General features: G+C 37.2%; 1 pseudogene; it reads right to left on the bottom strand.

Moving 5' to 3' along the window:
* Positions 1 to 1,248: 1,248 nt before the first annotated feature.
* Positions 1,249 to 1,928, bottom strand: LOC109385195 (high mobility group protein B1 pseudogene; annotated as a pseudogene).
* Positions 1,929 to 7,781: the final 5,853 nt, after the last annotated feature.

Here is a 7,781-nt window from a genome sequence, read left to right as displayed (position 1 = left end):
GGGGGATTCTCAGGATAGGGTGGCCTGAGCTTTGCTCTGGACCTCACAGCATAGTTTGGATGTCCACTTCCGGTCACAGAACTTCTAACACCTATGGTGAGAAAGTATTCTCTTCCTTACCAACATAACTACAACAAAAGCTGAAGTCCTCCTATTCTAGGCAACAGAAAGCATCAGAAATACTATTAGTAAACTGAGTAGAATTTGCCAAGTATCTTTGAAGTTCTCATTTGTATTTTCCCCACCCTGAAATTGTGTCTTAGACTAAAGCATGTTGATTATGCAGAATTAAGAAGTGAATACGCCCACATGTTTGGCACACATGGGCTTTTTCTTTCACAATCTGTTTCTGCATATTCCAAAGGAGGCTACTGTAGGAGTGTGTGTGTATCTTCGATTTGCCGTCAAGTTATAAAAAATCATCTAGGTCTAGAGTTTGAAAGTGGATGAATAAAAATACATGAAAAAAGAAAACAGGATAAACTCACAAAGAAAGAAAGTGTTGGCTTCATTTTAATTTTCTAGAAAAGTTTGTAGGGTTCCTAAAACCTAGCTCAAAATAATCTCTATGTTACATCAAGAACTATAAGGACCCAAATTATTCTATTTCACGTGAAGCTGAAAATTAAATTTCAGGTAAAGGTTTATATTTTGTTATTTGGTGACACCTTACTTATCACAGACACGTAATCCACAATTTAATAAATTCAAATGAAGATCTAAAAATTTTCCTTGGGAATTATTCATGGACCATGGGGCCGCTCAGTGGGAAGGAAAATTAGGGAATTACCAAGTTCTTTGAAGACATTCTCTCCCATTCATTCATTCACTTTTACTTTATTCTCCTTGATCCAAATTTTCTAATTCTATTCTCTCTCCATAAGAAACCATTATAAGATTTTTTTAAAAGTGTATTATATTTACTTAGAAGCACTCAGAATGTCAACAAAACCTGCATTTTTTTTTTGCAATTACAGAGTGGTATTCAGTTAACAGAACAACAATTATTTTGTATAAGCTGCATCAGAGACAACTGAAGATGAAAAAACTACCATCCCCATATATAACTAATTCACGCTGTGCACCAACAAGGACCAGCTTTAAATGTCCATACCAATTTACAGCCCCCATTGAAAACACCACCAGGACAGGGCTTCCTAAAGACACATGCAGTGGTATTTTAACTGTACAAAAAAAGACACTGTACAGTTAAAAATCCTACACCGCCTTACATTTCAAGTTTTTTCTTTAAAAGGAGTGAGTTGTATGCAGGGAGGTTAAATGCTTTACAGACAAGGGGAAAAAAAACTGCGCTAGAACCAACTTATCTTCTTCTTCTTCATCTTCCTCCTTCTCTTCCTCCTGTTCCTTCTTTTTCTTGCTCTTTTCAGCCTTGACAACTCCCTTTTTTTTGCCGCATCAGGCTTTCCTGTAGCTCGGTATGCAGCAGTATCCTTTTCGTATTTTTCCTTCAGCTCAGCAGCCTTCTTCTCCTAAGGCTGCTTGTCACCTCTGGCGGTGTCATTCCCCATCTCTCCCAGCTCCTTTGCAACATCACCAGGGGAGAGGCTGGGACGCTGTCCTTTGATTTGGGGGCGATACTCAGAACAAAACAAGGAAAAGGCTGAAGGAGGCCTTTTGGGTGCCTTGGGATCCTTGAACTTCTTTTTTGTTTCCCCTTTAGCAGGGATATGAGTTTTCATTTCTCTTTCATAATGGGTTTTGTCTGCCTCTGTCAGGCCTTCGAAATTTCCTTTGTCTTTAGCAGACATGGTCCTCCACCTCTCAGAGCACTTCTTAGAAAACTCTGAGAAGTGGACTGACGACGCATCTGGGTGCTTCTTCTTGTGCTCCTCCCGGCAAGGTTGCACCAAAAACACATACGATGACAGTTTGCCTCTCGGCCTCTTAGGGTCTCCTTTGCCCATGTTTAATTATTTGTCCTCAACGAGCACAGAGTTGCTCAGTGCCCATCCGGCTCGCACTGGCCCTGGCACTGTCTCTGTGGAGCTCAACGTACTGACTGCAACGGCTGTGAGAGTGGGATCCTCCCCATTCCTTCTGCTCTGTAACTTCCCATTATAAGATTTTACAGCATATTTTTTGGTCTGTTGCTGAGCTCTCTATTCCTTGTACTGATGTTTCATGTGCTTGTATTATAAGTTTACGTAAATGGTATTTTAGAATATATCTCATTGTGTTCCTTACTTTTTTCACTATGTCCATTTTTAAAAGATCCATCTCTGCTTGCCATGTTACATTCAGTGCCTTGCTGCATTAGCCTCCATGAATGCGTCTCTTCATCTTACCCGCTTTTGGAGTGATGGACACGCAGACTGCCTCCAACTTCCCACCACTGCAAGGAATTCTGATCTTAGGGACCTTTGTGATGGTTTATCCAGAGTTCTAATTTTTACCAGTCTGAATGGAGGTGAAATGATATTTAATTCTTGTTTTTATTTGTATTCTCTGATGATGAGTCTGAGCACCACTTCAATAATGATATTTTGAGTTTCCTTTTCTATAAATCACCTCTTCATATTTTTGTCCGTTTTTCTACTGTGATTGCTATCTTTTTTTTCTTTGCAAATGTTCCTATATATTTTACATATTAGCGCCTTATCAGTTTAGATAGTACAAGTTTCTTCTTCCAATCTGCTACCTGTCAGCTTTATCCATAATATTCTTTCTTGACCAGAAAGATTTAATTTATAAGTAAGCAAATTCATGATTTTGTTTTGTTTTGTTTGCCTTGAAGTTTGTGTTCTTGGGTTTTATGTAAAAAAGCCTTAATGCACCTTTAGGTCACAAAGATACTGTATTAATTTTCACTTACTAAGTTTATAATTTTATCTTCCACAAATAGTTGCTGAACTTTATCACATTTAGGTACTAAACCACATGAAATTCATCTTCGTATATGGTCTTAGAGTTTCACTTTTCTATTCTAAATATAATGAATTAATTTTCCCAGTGCCACCTACCTCCTAAACAATCTCTCCTTTTCTCACTGATTTATGGTGTCACCTTAATTAAGTGCTGAATGTGCATATTTGTCCCTGAGATACACCTACTCCATTTTTATTTGCTCTAAATTTAAACCGTATTTGTAATTATAGTTTTGGTAAATCCTCAATCTTTTTTTCTTCTTTTTCCAAATTGACTTAGTTCTTTGGTGGACATCTATTCTTTCACAGAGATGATCAAGATGATTAAGTACCTAAACAATCAGGTGGGATTTTTACTGTGATTACAGAGAATCTGTAAATTATTTTGTAGAGAATTTACATGCTTATGAAAGTAATCCTATTGAAGACCATGGAATACCACTCCATTTCTGTAGCCCATTTTCTTTGTCCGTTATAAAATTTAAGAATTTCCTCCATAGTGAATTGTTAAATTCTCTAGATACTGTATGCTCTTTGTTGCTATTATGAAGGTTATCTTACTTTTTATTATATTTTATAATTGGTTACTGAATTAGAAAGAAATGATTTTGACTTTTGTAAGCTGATCTTGTATCCAGCAACCTTGGTCAACTAGTTATTTCTAACATTTTGTTGCTTTTCCTACCTAGGTGATCATGTCTTCTGCAAACAATGAGTCTTTGCCTCTTTCTGTCTCATTTACACCTATTACTTCTTTTTTTCTCCTTTGACTCCCAGTACAATGATTTAAGACTTCCAGCACTATGGAAAACTATAGTAGAGATAGTAAGCATACTTATAGTTTTTCTTTTTTCTATCTTAAAGAAAATGCACTTTATTTTTATTCCTAGTACTCTTTTCTTTCTGGTTTGCCAAAAGATTTATTTTTCCATAAATAGTTGCTGAACTTTATAAAATTATTTTCCTGCATCAACTGAAAGGAGACAATTGTATATAGTTCTTTCCCTTTCATCTATTAATGAGCTCAATTACACTGCTGAGTTTTTCAAGTGTTTAACCATCGTTTTACATCTGGGATAAACCGTGGTTGAACTTGGTGTAATATTTTTAAAAACTAAGGGTGTTTTCAGGGCCTCAGTTCCTACATCACTTTTTTGGTAAAGACTTTCTAACCTATCTCTTGTTATTCCCTGACCTCCCATCCTATGTGTTCCCAGAGCCCTTTGTTTTATCACTACTAATGGAACTTATAGTGGTCTTACGCATTGCTTTTCCTCTCTTCACCATACCAATAGATGGGGAAATACTTTATGTCTCATTTTTAAAGGTATGATTTACCTACCATAAAAGTTACCTGTTATAAGTCTGTAATTTAGTGTTTTTAATAAATGTATAGAGTTTGTGCAACCATCAACACAGTCCAATTTTAGAGCATTTTCGTCCTAAAATATTCCTTTGTGCCAGTTTGCAGTCAGTTCCTCCTTCCATCTCCTGCCTCAAGCAATCACTTTTTCTGGTGTGTTTGTCACTATAAATTGATCTTTTCTGGACATTTCGTTTAAATGGAAACATATAATATGTTGTCTTTTGTGTTGGACGTCTTTCACTGAGCATAATGATTTTGAGGTTTAACCAAGTTGTAGGATGAGTTGATAGTTTGGTTCTTTTTATTCCTGAATATGATTCTGTTGTATGTATGGATATATCACAATATGTTTATTCATTAATGAGTTGTTAATGGATATTTGAAATGCTTCCAGGTTTTTTTTGTGTTTTTGGTTTTTTTTAGCTATTATGAATGATGCTATTATGAACATTTATGTACAAGTCATTTGAGTCTTTGTGTGGACATATGTTTTCATTTCTCTTGTGTAGATCCTGGGGAGTACAATTACTGAGTCATTTGGTAAGTTTATGTTTCACATTTTAAGAAACTTCCAAGTTGATTTTCAAACTGTCTGGACCATTTCACATCTCCACCAGCAATGTATGAAGGTTCTAGTCTCTCTACATACTCACTAACATTTTATTGTTTTGGGTTTTTTTGATTATAGAAATTCTAGTGGATGTGTAGCGGTATTTAATTGTGGTCTTAATTTCCACTTCCCTATTGAGTAAAAATGTTGAACATCTTGTCATGTGATTATTAATCATTTGCACATCTTTCATGAAGTATATTAAAATCATGTCCCCATTTTTACTTATTTTTTTACATTTTATTTATTTTGACATTCAATATTATTTTATATTAATTTCAGGTATACAGCATAGTGGTTGGACATTTATGTAATTTAAGAAGTGATCCCCCTTACTAGTCTAGTACCCACCTGGCACTACAGTTATTACCATATTATTGACTATCTTCTCTGTGCTTTACTTTACATCCCCATGACTGTTTTGTAACTACCAGTTTTACTTCTTAATCCCTTCACATTTTCCCCCTGCTCCCCAATCCCCCTCCCATCTATCACCCTGATAAATCTAGTACCCATCTGACACCATACATAGTTAATACAATGCTATTGACTATATTCCTTATGCTGTACCCTGCATCCCCATGACTACTGTGTAACAACCAATTTGTTCTTAATCCTTTCCTTTTTCTCACTCACCCCAACCCCTTCCCATCAGGCAAGGCAACCATCAAAATGTTCTCTGTACGTATCAATTTGTTTCTATTTTGTTTTTTTTATTTTGTTCTTTAGATTCCACATATAAGCAAAATCACACTGCACCTGCTTTTCTCTCTCTAACATACTGTACTCAGCACAATACCCTCCAGGTCCACCCCTGCCACTGCAGATGGCAAGAACCCATTCCCTTCCCTGGCTAAGCAATATTCCATTGTATGTGTGTTCCACCTACTGTTTATTCATTCATCCTTCAATGGACACCCAGGCTGCCTCCACATCTTGGCCATTGTAAACAATGCTGCAGTGAACATATGGATGTACACATTCCATCAAAGTAGCATTTTGGTTTTCTTTGATTAAGTACCCAGAACTGGGATTACTGGGCCCTTCTTTGTCTCTTGTTATAGCATTTGTTTTAAAGTCTATTTTGTCTGTTATAAGTATTGCTACTTCAGCTTTTTTCTTTTTTCATTTTCATGAAATATGTTTTTCCTGACTCTTTACTTTTAGTCTGTGTGTGGTCTTCCATCTGAAGACCATCTTCTGAAGAGCATCTGAATGCTCTTATAGACAGCATTTGTAAGGGTCTTGTTTTCTTATCCATTCAACCACCCTATCTTTTGATTGGAGCGTTTAATCCATTTACATTTAAAGCAATTGTTGATAGATATGTAGTTATTGCCATTTTATTATTCATATTTTTTATCTTTTTATCCCTTTTCATCTTAAAGAAGTCCCTCTAGGATTCCTTGTAATAGTGGTTTGGTGGTCATGAAATCCTTTCACTTTTTCTTGTCTGAGAAGCACTTTACCTGTCCTTAGATTCTAAGTGATAGCTTTGCTGGGTAGAGTAACCTTGGTTGTAGGTCCTTGCTTTTCATCACTTTGAATATTTTGTGCCGATCTCTTCTGGCCTGCAAAGTTTCTGTTGAGAAATCAGCTGATAATCTTATGGGAGCTCCCTTGTAGGTAATTAACTACTTTTCTCTTGCTGTTTTTAAGATTCTCTTTGTCTTTAACCTTTGGCATTCTAACTATGATGTGTCTTGATGTGGGCCTATTATAGTTCATTTGGTTTGGAACTCTGTGTTTTATGGGCTTTTATATCTATTTCCTTCACCAGGTTAGGGAAGTTTTCTGTCATTATTTCTTCAAATAGGTTTTCAATTCTTTGCTCTTTCTCTTTTTCTTCTGGTATTCCTATGATGTGAATGTTGGTACACTTGATATTATCCTAGAGGCCCCTTTAACTCTCCTAATTTTTTTGGATTCTTTTTCTTTTTGCTGCACTGATTGGGTATTTTCTGCTACCTTATCTTCTAAATTGCTGATTCAATCCTCTGCTTCATCTAATCTGTTGATTCCCTGTAATGTTATTGTATTCTTTCTTTATGACTGGTTCTTTTTTATGTTTCCTATCTCCATTTTTGTGGAGATAGAAACTTAAATGTCTATCTTTTTGTTGAAATTCTCCCTGAGACCATTGAGCATCCTTTTAACCAATGTTTGGAATTCTGCATTTGGTAGATTGCTTGTCTCCATTTTTTTTAGTTATTTTTTCTGGAGCTTTGTTCTGTTCTTTTATTTGGGACATGTTTTTTTGCCTCCCCATTTTGACTGCCTCCCTTTGTTTGTTTCTATGTATTAGGTGGGGCTGCTATGCCTCCCAGTCTCAGTAGAGTGGCCTTATGTGGTAGGTGTCTTGTGGGACTCTGGTACAGTCTCTTTGGTCACCAGAGCCAGGTGTTCCAGGTTTGTCCCTTGTGTGGGTTGTGTGTGCCCTCCTGTTGTAGTTGAGGCTTGGTTGCTGTTTGCATGTCAGTGGGAGGGACTCACCCTTGGGCTGATTAGTTGTGAGAGCTGGCTATGACGACAGTAGAGAAGTTGTGGTGCATGGGCTGGGTTTGCTCTAGTGGGGCTCTGGTGCCTTCCCAGTCTGTCATTTGGGTGTGTTGTCTTAGTCTGAAGCTGGACACCAGGCATGCCAGCACTGGGGCCTCCTGGGAAGGGACCTGTTGTAGGGCAAGTTTAGTTGCAACCTGTGCTCTGCTCAGGGTCACCTTGTATAAGCCACAAAGCAACTGCAGATAGCCACTGTTTACACTGGGTTTGGAGGTGTCTCTAGATGCCAACCTATGGACCAAGGCCAGCTGTTGCTAGTGCCAGGCTTAGGGGTGCTCAGACAGAGGTATGGGACATGCTGAAGCCTGATACTGCTTGTTTGGGTTTTGTGAACCTTTGAGAAATTTTAGGGAAATCC

The sequence above is a fragment of the Hipposideros armiger genome, unplaced genomic scaffold (assembly GCF_001890085.2).
Source record: "Hipposideros armiger isolate ML-2016 unplaced genomic scaffold, ASM189008v1 scaffold_109, whole genome shotgun sequence".
NCBI lineage: Eukaryota > Metazoa > Chordata > Mammalia > Chiroptera > Hipposideridae > Hipposideros > Hipposideros armiger.
This window is presented reverse-complemented; position numbering and strand designations above follow the sequence as displayed.